The following is an 18726-nucleotide window of genomic DNA, read 5'->3' on the forward strand; positions in this document are numbered from 1 at the left end:
AAATGACTCCTCCGCGTCTAGGAAGCTCCTTCCTAGAGGCTATTCATTACCACCCTTCCACTTCACGCAAAGGACTGAGAAATAGCCAATCAGAATAGGACCGCGGTGGCTTCCAGCCAATCAGCATTAAAGGAGGGCTGTTGCGGCCCGGCCGCGGATGAAGCCGCCTGCGAGGCTAGGGCCCAAGCAGTGTGGGCGGGGTTTTCTTGTAGCGGAAGCGGTTCAGTCCCTCTTCGCGAGGATTGGCTGCTCCGGTTCAACTGCGTGCTTGTCAAGGAGCCTCCCTATTACGCATGCGCAGTCACTCAGGTGCTCTTCGTAGCCCAGTAAAGGTCGGCGCTCCGGTCAAGTCGCGCAGTGTCTTTGTCCATCCATTCATAGGTTCGCGCTCCCATAATGGTCACAGTCTTCCGGAAGTCGTGGTCTTCAGTAACTGGGACCCTAGAGGTTGAAGGATAGCTGAGGTGAAGGGACAGGACAGCTGGTGAGCCCAGAGCAGGTAAGGTAAGATAAGAGCAGGGCTGCCTGTTGAACAGGCAGGAGGAGGCGGGCTGCGTGAAGTGAGGCCGGAAAGCTGCCAGGGGACCTTGGACTTGGGGAGCGCTTCAAACTGAGGGCAAATTACAAGCCTGAAGACCTGTGCAAAAGGAGAGAAGTGGAAACGGTTCACCGAACTGAGGCCAGGCGACGTCACTTCTCGTTGACCTTTCATTGGGCTTCTGTTAGAGCTCAGTAATGCTTTCCTCCCACCCACAGGTCCACAGGCCCCTTAGCATCCTTGTCCAACTGCTGCTTATGTCTCTAATCAACCAGACCTCGCAGCTGTCCTCTTCATTTCCCAGGGGTACTCGATAGTCAACAACTTGTAACATAAACCTTCCTGTTGTCACACACACACACACACACACACACACTCACAACCTATTTCAGAGTTCCGTATCTCAGGTCACCCCCTTATCCACGTGTCGCACAGGCTACTGCTAAGCACGTAAGGAAGGGGCCCAGGCACCTCTCACCCTGGCCGACAGCAGCTTCGTCTACAAGAGCAGCCTAAGCGAGTGCTTGCTACTTGGCAGGCTGTTTTCCAGGACTTTCCACGTGTTAACTCATGTCATCCTCACAACAGCCTATCTAGAGAGGATTCATCACCCGATTTCAGGATGAGGAGGTGAAGTGAATGGTTAAGTGAAGCTCTGGGCCACACAGCTGGAAGTGGCTACTTGGCCCCAGAGCTGGCGTTTAACCACCACTCTCCACAGTAAACTGCGCATGATTTATTTCTAATATGATTTTATTTTATTAAAAAATTATTTATTTATTTAGAGAGTGTGTGTACATGAGCCAGGGGAGGGGCAGAGGGAGAGAGGGAGAGAGAGAAGCCTAAGCAGGCTCTGTGCCACTAGTGTTTTAATATGATTTTATAACAGTTCTGTTGAGAAATTATTCACCTACCATACAATTACCCCATTTAAAGTGTACAGTTTAGGGGTGCCTGCTTAAGATTCTCTCTCTTTCCCCCTCTGCCTTTCTCCCCTGCTTGTGTTTTCTCTCTCTCTCTAAAATGAAAATTAGAGGGGTGCCTGAGTGACTCGGTTAAGCATATGACTTTGGCTCAGGTCATGATCTCATGGTTCATGAGTTCTAGCCCTTCATCGGGCTCTCTGCTGTCAGTGCAGAGCCTGGAGCCTGCTTCAGATTCTGTGTCTCCTTCTCTCTCTGCCTCTCCCCTGCTCATGCTCTGTCTCTTTCTCAAAATAAATAAACATTTAAAAAAATTAAAATAAAGTGTACAATTCAATGTTTTTTTTGTATGTTCACAGAGCTTGTACACATTATTTTTAAAAATATATTTCTCTTTGATGTATGTGATTTTTATGCAGATAATGTCTAAATATTTTTTTAAATTTGTTTTTTTAATTTGTTTTTATCTTTTAAAATTAATTTATTTTTAGAAAGAGAGAGTGAGAGCAGGGGAGGGGCACAGAGAGAGGGAGAGAGAGCATCCCAGGCACATGGTCAGGGTGCAAAGCCCGATGTGGGGCTCGAACTCACGAAAGCGTGAGATGACCTGAGTCAAAATCAAGAGTTGGCTGCTTAGCCAACTGAGTCACCCAGGTGCCCCTAAAAAAATTTTTTTTAAGTAATTTCTATACACAATGTGGGGCTCAAACTAAAAACCCCAAGATCAAGAGTCACATACTCTACAGGCTAAACTAGCCTGGCACCCCTAGATATTTTGAATCAGTGAGTGTACTTTTTATTTTCACTAGGGTGGCAATTGTCAAAAAGTTGGTATCACTATACAAGTACTATGTATGCCATGTTTTTTAAAATAAGTTATAGGGGTTCCTGGCTGGATCAGTTGGTAGAGTGTGAGACTCTTGACCTTGGGGGTCATGAGTTCAAGCCCCACCTTGGGGGCAGAGTTTACCAAAAAAAAAAAAAAAAAAAAAAAGAAAGAAAAGAATATAAGTAATAATTTGATTTTGCAACTTTCAAAGTATTTTCACTCTAATATAATTACTGGATATCTATTTAATAATTCCACATGTATTTTGAATTGCACTACAGTTTTGGCACTTTTCCAGGAACTGGGGGTTCTGAACCAGGCAATGCAAAGCTCTGGCCTTGAGTGGCTGGGATCACAGTGAGGGCAGTGAGCTGGAAAAAGAAATAGATGGTACAGTATTTCAAGTACTGATTGACAGGTGTAGTGAAGACACAGAAAGTGGCTGAGATACAGAGTGATGGGGCGGAGAGACAGCTTTCTTAGTTAGACTGGTAGGTCAGAATTGGTCAGTGATAGAAACATAGGTTTAAAACATTTCTATGCCACAGTCATACATTTTCCTTTGCCACTTTTTTTCTGGCTAAACTGAGCCAATGAAGTCAAACATACCCAGATTTTAGATTAGAGCATAATTTACAAAAAGGGTTTCTTATCTAGAGCCAGTGCCTTTCATTCCAAGAAATGTCTCTCCATCAAATCTGTTTATCTTGTTAAAACAAGACAACAGGCCCCCATATGGAGATACTTCTGCTAAGCCACATCACCAAACTTAGACTTAATTTAATTACAGTTTGACTCTGAAATGGAATCTTAAACCAGTCAATCAGGAACTACCTGATCAGCAGTAGAGGGGTAATCTGCCTGATAACCCCTGCCTTCTCTTAAAGGAAAGTGACCTTGGCACAGCCAATCCACTTTTTGCTAGTATAACTTCTTTGTTTCCTCTCCCTTTTGCCTATAAAAGTCTCTTATTTCACCTCAGACCTCCTTTCTTTCTGGTAGATGGGATGTTGCCAGATTCATGAATCACTGAATAAAGCCAATAAATAAGATCATTAAAATTTACTCGGTTGAATTTTGTTTTTTTAACAATCTATCTCTTTATATAAGTTATAATAAGTGTCTGATAAGGAAAATTACGTAGTTATTTGGCAGTATTAGAATAAAAGAATGTTTTTACTGGCATTGTTAAAGTTGAAAGACTAAAAACCGTGTTCGTGTTTGAGAGACCAAAGACACTATGATTGGAAAGGGTCTGCACTGAAGCTGGTTTTAGTTCTGTGTTTGTTAGCAATGTTGACTGTGAATGTCAGTAGTTTCTAGAAGCTTGTCTGTTAAATTGAAGAAAGCATTGAATTTGTGACCGCTTGAAATCTGGATTCAAATGCAGTCAAAGCTGGACAAAGTCTTTGTTGTCTCCACTGCATTAGCTAATTTAAAAACCCTGCAACGTTTTGCAGTTTCACCAGTACACAAAGGCACTTAGTGTTTTGTTCTACTCCAATCAGACTACAAAAGAGAATGACAAGTACCTCCAAACAATGTTTACCAAACTAAAAAGAACTATTGAGAAATTAAAGCTCACTAAACAATGAGAAATAAATCATATTTTAAAAACTGAGCAGCAGTTTTAACTTTTTGCTTGTAATGTAAAAGTAAAATGCCTGTTAGTTTGATGTGTAAAGTCTTGAGAGCTATTAATTACCTTCAAATTCTTAGTAAACTAGTAAAATATTAATGTATTAACTTGTAATGATCAACATTGGGATTTTCCACAGTGAGTGCTGAAGCCATCCCCTCCACCACACAGCCCTTGGAGAACCAGTTTTGCTGCTAGAGGTGGGTGGAGTTTGCTGTGTTCTTCCCTTTCATCCTGGGTGACTGAGACCTTCTAGGCTTCTAGATCTAGGTACAGGGGGGTACACAGGTCTAAGTTCCATTTTTTAAAAAAAAATTTTTTTTTCAACGTTTTTTATTTATTTTTGGCACAGAGAGAGACAGAGCATGAACGGGGGAGGGGCACAGAGAGAGGGAGACACAGAATCGGAAACAGGCTCCAGGCTCTGAGCCATCAGCCCAGAGCCTGACGCGGGGCTCGAACTCACGAACCGCGAGATCGTGACCTGGCTGAAGTCGGACGCTTAGCCGACTGCGCCACCCAGGCGCCCCGGTCTAAGTTCCATTTTTAAAGGGGTACACCTGTCTTAAGAACAACATTGCTTCTGAAAACTGAAGTGCAAACCTGATGCCCAGGAGCGATGCCCTGGGTGTGTCCCTTGGAAAACAGATACACCTGCCCCAGAAGACCCCCGCAGGCAGATCCCAGAAGTGGAAGCTGAAGCTCACACAATGCCAGAAGTTCTTTCTAGGAAGAGAACATAAAACCATTAACATAATGTTTGTGCAAAAGTTTGTTCATATATACTTTAAGATTTTACTTTTTATTAAAAAATTTTTTTTAATGTTTATTTATTTTGAGAGAGAGAGAGAGAGAAAGCATGAGCTGGGGAGGGGCAGAGAGAGAGAGACACAGACTCCAAAGCAGGCTCCAGGCTCTGAGCTGTCAGCACAGAGCCCATGCAGGGCTCAAACTCACAAACCGTGAGATCACCACCTGAGCTGAAGTCGGATGCTCAACCGACTGAGCCACCCAGCTGCCCCTTAAGATTTTATTTTTAAGTGGTCTGTATACCTAAGGTGGGGCTCGAACCTACAACCCTGAGATCAAGCCTGGCATGCTCTACCAACAGAACCAGCCAGGCATCCCTGAAAGTTTATATTGATTTGGAATGACAAAGCAGAGCAATTGCAAATTTAGAAAAGCTGACACAAAATTTTTAATGCAACAAATTTTAAAATTGTCAAAATGTGAATTTTACTGGAAGCATTAACTGCATAAGCTTGTCACTACTTCATCTGATAGTGATTTTAAATATTTTAAATTAGAATATATAAAATTAGAATAATTTCTATGGGAAAGAATGGAAGATAATGAAGTCTTCCTTCTTAGCCTGATTAACTCTTCTAAAAACATTTTTACTGAAATTTAGAAAACTTGCTTCTAGCTTCACAATGTATCATTGCTAATGTCTTGTAAAAGTTTTGGGTGCTGTCAAATTTGGGAAAACCTCTACTGAGTTGTTTTTTTTTTTTAATTTTTTTTTTTTTTTAACGTTTATTTATTTTTGAGACAGAGAGAGACGGAGCATGAACGGGGGAGGGTCAGAGAGAGGGAGACACAGAATCTGAAACAGGCTCCAGGCTCTGAGCTGTAAGCCCAGAGCCCCACACGGGGCTTGAACTCATGGACGATGAGATCATGACCTGAGCCGAAGTCGGCCCCTTAACCGACTGAGCCACCCAGGCGCCCCTCTACTGAGTGTTTTTTTATGCATGAGCAGCCATATTTCAGGGTGTTTCACTTTTTTTTTTTTTTTTTAATGTTTATTTATTTTTGAGAGAGAGGCAGAACGTGAGCATCGGAGGGGCAGAGAGAGAGGGAGACACAGACTCCAAAGCAGGCTCCAGGCTCTGAGCTGTTGGCTCATAGCCCAACGCTGGACTCCAAGTCACAGACAATGTGATCGTGACCTGAGCTGAAGTCGGAAGCTTAACTGACTGAGCCATCCAGGCGCCCCAGTTACCTTTTCTTGTGTATTTCCCACTCTTCACCATTCTTTGAATTGGTGATGCTGGGTGACCACACTGGAGGTTTGCTCCAGAGGCCTTGGAAGGGACCCTGGGAGTGTATGTGGGGAGGGAGGGACCAGGTGGGTGAAGAGGGTCTTGGAGAGTGAGGAAGAGGTCTATGTGGAGCCTGGACGGTGTGTGGGAGGGAGGTCTGGCTAAGGGGGTTGGGGGACAGGGTGTGCGTGTGTTGAGGGGGGAGTCCCATTGTGGGGAGGAGACCACGGTGTGGGGGCACACACTAGAGGAGGGCTGGAAGCAGGGTAGTGGCCAGAGCTTGGGGGGATCAGACTTGGAGTTGGGGCTTGGGACCTGGGCCAAGATCGCCTGGGCTTGTGTGGGTGAGGGGCCTGGAGTGGGGGGTTAGGGACACTGAGAAACTGGAGAGGGGGCTGGGGTGTGGGAGGAGGCCCAAGTGTGGGTGGAGCTGGGTGTGGTAAGGGGCTCAGGCCCTGGAGTGGGGAGTTATGGGTGGGCATGCCCTGACTTTGAGGAAGAGTCCCTGATGTGGGACCTGTAGACAGGAGGGTGGATCCCAGAGCCTGCAGAGTGGCTAGGATTAGGGATACCGGAACTTTGTGGCAATCTGGCTATGGGAGGTGTGGGGGAGGGGGTCAGGACGTGGGTGGACGTGGGTGGGGGTCAAGGGGGCTGGTGGTGGAGGGTTTTCTGCCTGTAGGCCTAGGCCCCAGGAAATGGGGGAAGCTGGGGTGTGGGACCCCTAAGCTTAAGTTTCAGTAGCTTTAGTAGCTCAGAAATGTTCCCACTAGGACTGTTTTGTTTTTAGTGTTTATTTATTAATTTATTTTGAGAGAGAAAGAGAGCGAGAGCATGTAAGCAGGGGAGAGGGGTAGAGAGAGGGAGAGAAAGAGAATCCTAAGTAGGCTCCACACTGTCAGCACAGAGCCCAACGTGAGGCTTGGTCCCACAAACTGTGAGATCATGACCTGAGCAGAAATCAAAGGTCTATTGCTTAATGGACTGAGCCACCTAGGCGCCCCAGGACTGGGTTTGATAGAAGAAAACCCAGAAACAGTGTAAATAACCATTGACCAGAGAAAGATAATTACAGCATTTTGTGGGTTAGAACTTTATTTGGCAGTGAACTGAGTGATTTAGTCATGGATTAAGGTAAAAACCAGTGTATCGAATGAAAAAAGTTGTAGAGGAATGCCATTTTTATATAGTTCAAGACTATATATGTAGTAAAGCCATAAATGAAAATACTAGAATAGATAATAATTTAAAAAGTAAGGGACACCTGGGTGACTCAGTAGGTTAGGCATGGGTCTGTTGATTTCGGCTCAGTTCACGGAGCCCATGTCGGGCTCTGTGCTGAGCCTGGAGTCTGCTTGAGATTCTTTCTCTGTGTCTCTCTGCCCCCCACCCCCAAATAAATAAGTAAATAAGCTTAAAAAAAAAGTGAGTGCACAGTTCAGACTGGAGTTTCCTCTGAAAAGTGAGGAACGGAGTGAGGCCTCGTGTGCACGGGAAACTTCACCTGCCTCAGTAATTATTGGGTCTGTTAAAGTTGACCCGGTGCCGTCTGTTTGGCTTTTCCGTTGTACAAGAGAATGACGCAGAGCACAGGTAGCAGAATGAAGCACAGTTAACGACTGGCAGGAGAAGGCTATGAAGGAGCAAAGGGACTGGTAATTTGAGGAAGGCCTTCCAGGTTTTTCATGGGAATGGTACAGCTGGTGTCTGAAATGGGAATAGAGGGATTATTCGGAAGACCAGCAGCTGTGGTTTGGACAGCTTGGACTTGACAAGGAATGGAGGGAATGTTCTGAGGCTAGCAGCTGTAGGCTGGGCAGGCCAGACTTTCTGGAGAGGGATGCAGAAGAAGAGGTGAGGCTAAGTGGTGTGGAGGGATGAGGAGGCCCAGCTGAGGAGACAGGACATTTGAAAGCCACTATAGCCAAGTCTCACATCTCAGGTCCTATAGGGTCTCTCACGACATTTAATTCGATGCAATGGATGAATTTAGAGTCATTGTGCCCATTTTACAGACAAGAAACGGAAATCTGGACTGATTCAGTGAATTTGCCAAGGCCAGTCTGACCCCAAAGTCCCTGGTCTTAGCACTGTTCAATACCACACTTTGCAGCATTAACTCATTGACTCCTCACAACAGCACTATGAGGTTGACCCTATCAGTGTTCTGTTCTCTAGTCAGGGAAGTGGAGGCACAGAGAGCCAGATGGTAATCGATGAGACCAGAATTAGAATCCAGGTCGGGTCCCATAATCTAGGCCTCAGGCCAGGGACAGTGGCGGGAGTGGAAGTGCTTGTGGAAGAAAACAATGTGGCCAGGGGGTGGCACGCGGTAGGGAATGTACGAGGGGAATAACGGATTGAACGTGGGAGTTCTCATTTCCCATCTTCTATGTCCCTCTCCTGTTAACTCACCCCGAATTCTCCCAGAGCCTGTGAGTGCCTACATGGAGGCAGTGCTGGTTCTACTGATGAAGCCGTGAACTGAGCAGACTGCACGGGGCAGATGAATTCGATTCATCGGCCCGGCAGGGGTCTTCACTGAAGAAGCCCAAGACAGATTGTTGGGCCCTCCAAATTCACAGCTGTTTATCAGCCTCAGTGGGACAGCCAGTTGGGAGAAAACCCACAGTCAGTTTTGTTTTCTCCTAGGCAAATGCTATAGATGTTTTTATGTATGAAAATAGACATTATGTATATGAAAGAGGACAGGCAAACACTCACCAGGAGGAGTGCTGGCTGAAGACACCATGGCAGCCAGGTTTGGGAAGCTGGAGAGTGGGACCTCCCACAGCAGAGGCAGCACCCTCGTCTGTCCTGGGGAACGCCCTGAGATAAGCTAATTTGTGCTAGAGAATCCCAGAAAGAAGTAGGAATTACAGTGCCCCGGACCTTCAGAAAGTGGGTGTTCAGATTTGCTGGAGGACTGCCTGGAAGTCCCCTTGAAGGGCAGGGGTAAGGGTTTTTCCTGGCACAGGATCCTCTTGCCTGGCCATTCTGTGTATCTGTGGCTCTGAGTTCCTTGGTGTCACTTTCTGGGTCTGACTTGGACTCTCTTTCCCTCCCTCTAGCTATCCCTCATCGCTCTGGGTCTCTGAGTTGTTTGCATCCTTATTTCTGTATCTTTGCTATATCCAGGTGTCTCTCACAACTTCCCTGAGCCTGCTCGACTGGGAAATTTCTGTGACTCCAGATGTTCTGTTTTAGTACCCTCCAGGCCAGACCCAGCAATTATCCCCTCGGGGTACAACCCTACTAGGCATGAAGCCAGTGGTTAGCTCACCGCCCAGGGTCCTTTCTGGGGCGTGGCCTTTGAGTCAGGCCAAGCAAGGGTGTGGGATCCCAGGGCAATTTGCATTTGTGGGAGCAGGGCAGAGCCCACCCCCAGTAGCCACAAGGTGGCAGTAGAGGACTGTTGCAGCAGCATTCTTTTCCCTACTGCACTCTCACTGTTGAGACACTTCCAGGTTAGAGGGAGTAGATTTGGGATGTCAGCAAATTCGTTCAAACCTGAAGTTTACTTTAAAAATCAGGACTAGCCCACCAATTTTCATGACATTTAAAAGGTTTGTAGAGTTACTACTGTGCTAGACGTTCCTCGTTGAGCCCCAGTTTCCTTTCCTCTAACCTGGGGATAATAGAATAATCTACCCAGTGGAGGTAATGTGAAATGAGACCTGGTACAAACTTAGTGTATAATGACTTTGAGTAACTTTACCGTCACATGCTTGGATCCTTTTTCACCACTGGCTGGTGCTATTCCTTTGGGTCAGTGTTCCCACAGGCACCCTAGGGCAGGACCATCCTTGGCTTGACCTGGCTGGAGTTTTGGTGGGAAAAACTTGTATTCATTGTGTCCAGATGCCTTAACACCTATACTTCACTAATCATTAAGTATCTGAATATGTATTTTTTGAATCACTGAATACATCCTATCTATCAAGAAGTGTACAAAAGAGTCTGTATAAGGTCCATTTAAGCATTATATTTATCTAACCACTGTATAGATGGAAACACCTGTCTACAAAGATAAACATGTATTTTTGCATATTTTGCTATTTCTCCACTTGGAATCAATTTTAGCACTATTCTACACTTTTTCTTCACGTTGTCAATATTTATGTAACCACTATATCAAAAATAAATAAACATTAAAAAAAAATGGGCACCTGGGTGGCTCAGTTGGTTAAGCATCCGACTTCGGCTCAGGTCATGATCTCATGGGTCGTGGGTTTGAGCCCCGTGTCAGGCTTTGTGCTGACAGCTCAGAGCCTGGAGCCTGCTTTGGATTCTGTGTCTCCCTCTCTCTCTGCCCCTCCCCTGCTCTCACTCTCTCTCTCTCTCTCTCTCTCTCTCTCTCTCTCTCTCTCTCTCAAAAATAAATAAACAGTAAAAAAATTTTTAAATGACTTTACAAAGCTTTTTATTGAAGTATAATATACACATGGAAAAGTATGCCTAAGTGTCTAACTTGATGAATCTTTGCAAAGTGAGCACACCTGGGTATCCAGCATGCAGCTCAAGAACCAACATTACCAGGACCCAGAGACCCCACAGGCCTCCTTCCACTTGGCCCGAGTAATAACTCTTTGAACTTCTAACCCCTAGATTTGTTTTTCTGGCCTTTGAACTTCATATAAATGGAATCAAACAGGCTGTCTTATTTTAGGCATTTGTGAGCTTTTCTCATATAGTCAAGGCCTTTTTATTCTCATTATTTTATGGTATTGCCTTGTTATTGTATATTATTCAATTTATTTATTATTTTTTTGAGTTTTATTTATTTATCTTGAGAGAGAGAATAAGCAGAGGAGGGGCAGAGGGAGGGAGAGAGAGAATCCCAAGCAGGCTCTGCACTGTCAGTATGGAACCCAATGTGAGGCTCGATCCCACAAACCATGAGATCATGACCTGAGCTGAAATCAAGAGCTGGACACTTAACCGATTGAGCCACCCAGGTGTCTCTATTTATTATTTTTTTTAAAGATTCTTTTTTTTTTTAATGTTTATTTATTTTTGAGAGAGAGAGGATGCATGCACAAGCAAGGGAGGAGCAGAGAGAGAGGGAGACACAGTGTGAAATGGAACAACCACTGTTCCCTTGCACCCCTGGAGGCTTGGCATTTTCCAATGTTTTTATGTTAACCTTTTTGGTAGGTGAGCTTTTAATCTGCGTTTCCCTGATAACTAATTAAATGGGGCTGCTTCTCATATGCTTCTTAGTCATTTGCATCATCTCTCAGGAACAATGGGTCTTCTTTTTTTTAATAAATATATATAGAGAGAGGCAGAGAGAGAGAGAGAGAGAGAGAGAGAATCTCAAGTAGGCTCCACACCCAGTGTGTAGACCGATGTGGGGCTTGATCTCATGACTGTGAGATCATGACCTGAGCTGAAATCAAGAGTCAGATGAGCCATCCAGGCATCCTAGGAACTATGGGTCTTCTGTGTCTTCTTCTGTTAGATGATCTTTCCCTTTAATTTGTAGTAATTCTTTACTTTCTTGATGCAGTATGTTGCCTTCTCACTTTCTTTAATGATCTTTTTTTATGAACAGAAATTATTAAATTGAAAATTTCCAGTTTATCAATTTTCTTTTTATGGTCAGTGCTTTTTACTTGCCATTAAGAAATGTTTGCCAACTTTAAGGTCATGAAGGTATTCTCCTTTGTTTTTCTTTTAAAGCTTTGTGTATATATTTTTTACCCTCACATGTAGATCAGCACTCCATTTGGAACTGATTGTATGGTGTCAGATAGGAGTCTTTTCCATGTGGGAATCTAGTTGGCCCAGTACTGTTTATTGAAATGTATATCTAAATATCTACATATTTTTCTCTTAAAATTTTTTTAAATCTTTATTCATTAAAAAATTAAAAAAAAATCTTTATTTTTTGAGGGAGAGTGTGCAGACAGGGAAGGGGCAGAGAAAGAAAGAGACACAGAATATGAAGCAGGTTCCAGGCTCTGGGCTGTCAGTACAGAGCCCGACATGGGACTCGAACCCACGAACTGTGAGATCATGACCTGAGCTGAAGTTGGATGCTTAACTGACTGAGCCACCCAGGTGCCCCTGCAGTGGTAATTTACAACACACCATCTTTTGGTCCATCCTGCCCCTGCCCAGCTTCTCCATCCTCTTTTTGAGATTAACTCCCACGTGGCTTGTACCAAATCCTTGTTTCAGAATCAGCCTCTGGGGCACTGGAAATCAAGGCACAGTCTAATACAAATGATCACTTTCTTTAATATTCTAATACTGCTAGAACTTTAGAACATTTGAACTCCGTTAACTTCTCATCAATTGCTGCATTATTGCTGCATTATTGCTCTCATGGATTTTATTTTACTATTATTTTTAGTTTAGAGAGAGGGAGAGAGCGAGCGTATGATCAGGGGAGAGGGGCAGAGAAAGAGAGAGAGAATCTCAAGCAGGTGCCATTCTCAGCACAGAGCCCAAGGCAGGGCTTGATTCCATGACCCTGAGATCATGACCTGAGCCAAAATCAGGAGTATGATGCTCAAGCAACTGAGCCCCCCAGGCACTCCTGCTGTCATGTATTTTAGTTCTATGTGTATATAGAGGTATTTTTTCTCTTTTAAAACAGCTTTATTGAGATATAATTCACATACTATACAATTTACCCATTTAAAGTGTACAACTGAAGGTTTTCAGTATATCCACGGATAGGTGCAACCATTACCACAACTGCATTTTAGATTTTCATTACATCAAAAAGAAACCCCACACTATGTCAGCTATACTTCAATTAAAAAAAGAAAAAAAAAAGAGGTAACATTACCTACGCCCGTCCCCCACCCCACCCCAAAGCAAAACCCAGCTCACAGCCTTTAGCTCTCATCTTCCTAACACCTTGTCCTCTTAGCTCTAAACAACCACTAATCTATTTTGTGTCTTTCTATTTCCCTATTCTGGACTTTCATATAAATGGAATCATATATTGTGTGGCCTTTTATGACAGGCTTTTTACAGGTAACCATGTTTTCAAGGTACTTCTGTGTTGTAGCATATGTCAACACTTCATTACTTTTTAAATTATTTTTACTTTTTTAATTCTTTTTAATTTTGAGAGGGAGTATGAGTGGGAGAGAGGTGCAGAGGGAGGAAGAGAGAGAATCTTAAGCAGGCCCCATGCTTAGCGCAGAGCCCTATGCGAGTCTCCATCCCACAACCCTAGGATCATAACCTGAGCCAAGATCAAGAGTTGGACGCTTAACTGACTGAGCCACCCAGGCGCCTAGCACTTCATTGCTTTTTTTTTTTTTTTTAATGTTTTTTTATTTTTGAGAGAGAGACACACACAGAGCACAAGCTAGGAGGGGCAGAGAGAGAGGGAGACACAGAATGCGAAGCAGGATCCAGGTTCTGAGATGTCGGCACAGAGCCAGACGTGGGGCTCAAACTCACAAACAGTGAGATTGTGACCTGAGCTGAAGTCAGACGCTTAACCGACTGAGCCACCCAGGCACCCCACTACATTCTTTTTTATAGCCAAACGATATTCCATTGTGTGAGTGTATCATGTTTTGTTTTCCATTCATCCACTGATGGACATTTGAGTTGTTTCCACCTTTTGGCAATTAGGAATAATGGTGCTATAAACATTTATATACAAGTTTTAGTGTAGAAATATGTTTTCATTTCTTTTGGGCATATACCTGTAAGTGTAATTTTTGCGTCATATGGTAACTCTATTTAATCGTTTGAAGAACTCAGACATTTTACATTCTCACAGTATGTAGTGTTCCAACTTCTTTATGTCTCCATCAATACTTATTGTTAGCTAATTTTTTTGATTCTAGACATCCCAGTGGGTGTAAAGTGGTATCTTTGTGGTATTGATTTGCATTTCTCTGATGACTAATGTGTCACGTTTCTTTTCATGTGCTTATTGGCCATTTGTGTATTTTTGTTGGAAAAATGTATCTTGAGATCCTTTGCTCACTTATAAACTGGGTTATTTGTCTATTCTTTCATTCTTTTTGATGCTATTGTGAGCATTTTAGTAAGTTAATTTTTGGATGGTTCATTGCAAGTGTGTAGAAATACAATGGGCTTTTGTATATTCATATTTTATCCCGTAACCTTGCAGAACTCATTTATTAGTTCTAATAGGTTTTTTTTTTTTTTTTTTTTTTTTTTTTTAGTGGATTCTTCAGGATTTCCTATAAACAAGATCATGTCATTTGTGAATAGAGACAGTTTTTACTTCTTTTCTTTACAATCTCGATGCTTTTTATTTCTTTTTCTTGCTTAATTGCCCTGGCTATCACCTCCAGTACATTTTATTTTGAATGTTTATTTATTTTTGAGAGAGAGAAAGACAGAGTGCAAGCAGGGGAGCGGCAGAGAGAGAGGGAGACACAGAATCTGAAGCAGGCTCCAGGCTCTAAGCTGTCAGCACAGAGCCGATGTGGGGCTCAAAATCATGAACCGTGAGGTCATGACCTGAGCCGAAGTCAGACGCCTATACCCGATTGAGCCACCCAGGTGTCCCATCCTCCAGTACAATTTTGAATAGAAGAGGCAAGAGCAGATACCCTTGTCTTTTTCCTGATCTTAGGAGAAAAGCAATGTGAATACAGATTCCCCACCACTTGTTCTGGCTTGCTTTGGTTCTTGTTTGCTTGCTTATTTGCAGATGAGCTTCCCTCATCTGCTAAATGTGAAATCTTTCCCCTGCAATGTGGAGCCTCTGATGACACCCTTCAGAGTGTGCAGTCTTGAGCATGTGCCACTCACCCTGGGGTGATAATGCTGTTAGTAGGGCTCTTTTTGAGTGTGTCTTTCCTTGATCTCTCTGTTAAGCTGTCTGCCTCATTTTGTATTACATCAATATGTTAGGTTCCACTAATTACTGGCTAATAGCTGTATTATTTTCTACCGTGTCCTGGGGCATAAATTGTTCATTGGTCTGATCCAATTAAATTCAGGCAAGGGTAGTTTCAGAGGCCACTTTTTGAGTAGGTGGGCTATTCTTAGCTCTCTTTTCTCTTGGTTATCTCTAGTGAATTAGCTGGCCTATGGTTTAGTGTGTTGCTCTTAATTAAGAGGAACTATTGTTTTTAAGAGTGTCCTTAAATTTGAACTTCTCTACGCTCAATTTCAAATAAAATCAATTCCTTTGGTGAGAGCTTCAGAGCTCTCTTTTCTAACTGGCTGCCTTTCCCCCAGGCAATATCTGTGATCCACTATTTAGGGAGCTGAGTGGGTTTGGTAGCCCCTGGTCTTCTCAGCTTGTTTTTCTGGTGTGGGACCTCTCTCTGCCCTAGAAATGATGGGGCAGGAGTGATCAGGACCTCAGAATTCTTGGCCTGCTTCCCCTGGGCTAGAACCTCCATTCTGTAGGTTGAGAACAGGAGCCCTTGACCTCTTGGCTACACTCACCAGTAACTTAGCCCCTTCAACTTGGAGTTGGAGATGAGAAGTGCTGGTAGCTTGCTTCTCCTGGTGAAATACAGTAACCCTTTGTATAAGAAAAACACTCCTGGGGCACCTTGATGGCTTAGTTGGTAGAGCATGAGAGTCTTGATCTCAGAATTGTGAGTTTGAGCCACACGTTAGGTGTGGAGATCACTTAAAAGTAAAATCTTGAAAACAAAGAAAAACACTCCTGTGTTTCTTTTATTCTCATATCACTGTAACAACTCACGACACTCCTGACACTAGATGTGTGTGTTTCCCACCCATCATGCAGTTCTGCAACACCAGCCAGTTGTCCTACAATTCAATTCAGTTCTGACACTACCTGGAGTTAGTGTTAGATCCCACAGTCTAAGGGTTCACCCCTGCAAGACTGCCCCACTTCAAGTTAATCTGTTGATTTAAGTAACCTCTACACCCAGTATGGGGCTTTAACTCACACTCCTGAGATCAAGAGTTGCATGCTCTTCTGACTGAGCTAGCTAGGTCCTCCCAAAGGACAGCCCCACTTCAGATGCCAATGGCAAGTTCCAGATTATCATCTGTACTTATGACTACATGGCTATAAATTGGGGTTCCTATAACCCCCTCCTAGGGGTTGATAACTTGCTGGAGTGGCTCACAGAACTCAGGAGAATACTGATTTATGTTTGCCAGTTTATTATAAAGGGTATGATAAAGGATATGAATAAGCAGTCAGATGAAGTGATACGTGAGGTCTGGAAAAGTCCCGAGAGCAGGAGCTTCTGTCCTCGTGGAGTTGGGATATGTCACCCTCCTGGCATATAAGTGTGTTCACGAACCCAGATCTTCGAATCCCATACTTTGGGGATTTTATGGAGGCTTCATTCCATACATGGAGGCATGATCTATCATTAACTCAATCTTCAGTCCCTCTGGAGGATGGGCAGTGGGGTTGAAAATTTCAAATTTCTAATCATGGCTTGGTCTTTCTGGTGACCAGCTCCCATCCCAAAGCTATCCAAGAGCCCACCAAGAGTTGCCTCATTAGGATAAAAGACACTCCTATCACCCGGGAAACTCTAAGGGATTTAGGAGCTCTGTGTCAGGAACCGGGATCAAAGATCAAATATTAGAACAAAAAATGCTCAAAGTGCTCTTATCACTTAGGAAATCACAAGGGTTTTAGGAGCTCTCTGTCAGGAGCTGGGGGCAAAGATAGATACTGCCTATTAGTTTACACACTTGGTCGGGGACTGAGGGGAGAGGGAGCCTTGTCTTCTTGGCTACATCCGCCCAGAGTAGAGCTTCCCTCAAACTGAGCTGGGGAGAGGGGAGGAGAGAGGGAATAGGATGCGGTTCAAATCCCAGACTCTCGCTGGCCTTACTGAGTTTTAGTAGCTTTTCTTGAATAAATGTTTCTTCACTGACTGAATGCCCTTAGGACAATTTCCAGAAACTTTAAATGGTGTAGTTTTTAAAAAATAGTGTTTACCAGCTTTGCTTGTTTCCCTGGGAAGTGGGTCTGTGGAGCCCCTCGTGCTGCCATCCTGACGAGGCAACTCGGGGCAATTCGGTGAGGCGAGCGGAATTTCTTAGCAGGTGCTACAGTCTCCACAGAGATCCTCAGAAAAAGGCCCTCCAGCTTGGTTCTGCCCTCGGGCACGCCCCCTCCAACATCAGTAGGAAGGACTTGTTATCAGTTATCACATGTCTTTATTTAGCACTTAAGTATGTGTGTCCCCATTTTGTTCCATAGTTTTTACCAAAAGCCCCTGTCCTTCCTTCCTCCTCTGCTCCGGCAGGGATAGAATCGCAGATGGCACAGCCCGCGGTGGCTCTCAGCATTCCCCGTGTGATCTGCTAACAACCTACCTTTCAAAGCTTACTAGTACTTCTCACTTTTCACTGCCTTGTCCTTTCCTTTGGCAAGATTCCTTCCTTCATGAGGAAGGGGGTCCCAGGGCAAGTTAGAAAGGCCAGAAATCATCTTGGAGTCCAAGGGCAGCCCCCCGGAGCGGGGGGGGGGGGGTGTCCACAGGGATAAGCTCCAAGTACCCTGACACCAGATGGCCTCATGGCAGGCAAGTGGGGCCAGCGGCTGAAGGAAGCTGTGTGCTCTGCAGGGTTGTAGTGTGAGTGCCTGACAGCAAGCTTTGGAGAGCCCAGACCTCCAGGGCCAAGGCATTCATCTCGGGAGACAGACCACCAGCTGGCCGACACAGCTACCAGCTACACAACTGGGTAAGGAGCCGAGCCTGCACCACCCAGGAGGCTCCCCTCTTCCAGACCCCTGGGTGATAACCGACCACTTGAGTGACCCCACTTTTCCCTTCCCACCCAAATTCCCGCTCTTATGTTTTGAACTTGCCAATAAAGAGTGAATCCGCGAAACCCTAGGCCCCACCCCCACCCCCCTACCCCCCTACCCACCTCAGGCACCAAGGAGAAGCAAGTGGCTGAGTGTGGCTTCAGAGTTGGGCCTGCCTTGCCGTCCTGCTGTGGGGGAGCACGTGGACGTGAGGAAAGATTTGGGCTGTGCTCATTCCCTCCTCCGACCCTTTCCAGAAATTCTATTTCTTCTTCAATTTCCCCTTCCCAGGAAAGCTTCCCAACTTCTATAGCTTTATCCCGCTACCTCCTCCTGCTCCCCCCGAACTTTGTCACGCCCTTCTCCAGACTTTGCCACTCCACCTTCCGCTACAGGTGGTTGGCTTCCTCTGTGTGCCTCACCCAACCCGAGAGCTCCTTGGCGGGCAGCCATGCCTCACATGCACCACAGCGGCCCTGGAGCCTGCGGCCGGGTGGCCAGAGTCCACAAATGTCTGCTCCACGCCTGATCGCTGCTGCAGCTGCAGACAAGGGGCCTGTGTACAGTGGGCACCTGGTGTGGGCCTCTCCGTCAGCAGGTCCGGGGGAGACTTTGCAGAGAGAATGCCAGTGGCGGTCACTGCGCTACGGCCACACCCATCTGGGACAGACGGTAATCCAGTTACCAGGGAGAAGTTCCCAGGAATAAAGATTCGGAGGTCGGTTTCCCGTTCCTGACCTGGTGCCGTCTCCATGGGCTTGGTGGACAAACTTGACCTGCAGCGAGCCAGAGCCTCAGGCTTCGTGGCTGCCACCGGCCAGGGCTTCTGTTAGACCTGCAGAGACAAGGAAGCACCGCGAACTGCCTGCGGTTTGCTGCCAGGAGAGTTGATGGAATCGACAGCAGGGCACTCACCTACATATCCTGCTGTGGACACCTGGCAACATTTATGAAATCTGGGGCTGTCACATTGTTTTCTGTGTATTTAAGGGAAAAAAATGTAATTTAAAAAATGAATAGGGCCTCCTGAGTGACT

General features: G+C 45.0%; 1 long non-coding RNA gene across 1 annotated transcript; it reads left to right on the forward strand.

Moving 5' to 3' along the window:
• Nucleotides 1-150: 150 nt before the first annotated feature.
• LOC122232105 lies at nt 151-17773 on the forward strand. The gene is made up of 3 exons (XR_006209460.1): nt 151-499; nt 4069-4129; nt 17506-17773. It is a non-coding gene; the product is annotated as an uncharacterized LOC122232105 (long non-coding RNA).
• The last annotated feature ends 953 nt before the right edge of the window (nt 17774-18726 follow it).

Source organism: Panthera tigris, chromosome D2 (assembly GCF_018350195.1).
Source record: "Panthera tigris isolate Pti1 chromosome D2, P.tigris_Pti1_mat1.1, whole genome shotgun sequence".
Lineage (NCBI taxonomy): Eukaryota > Metazoa > Chordata > Mammalia > Carnivora > Felidae > Panthera > Panthera tigris.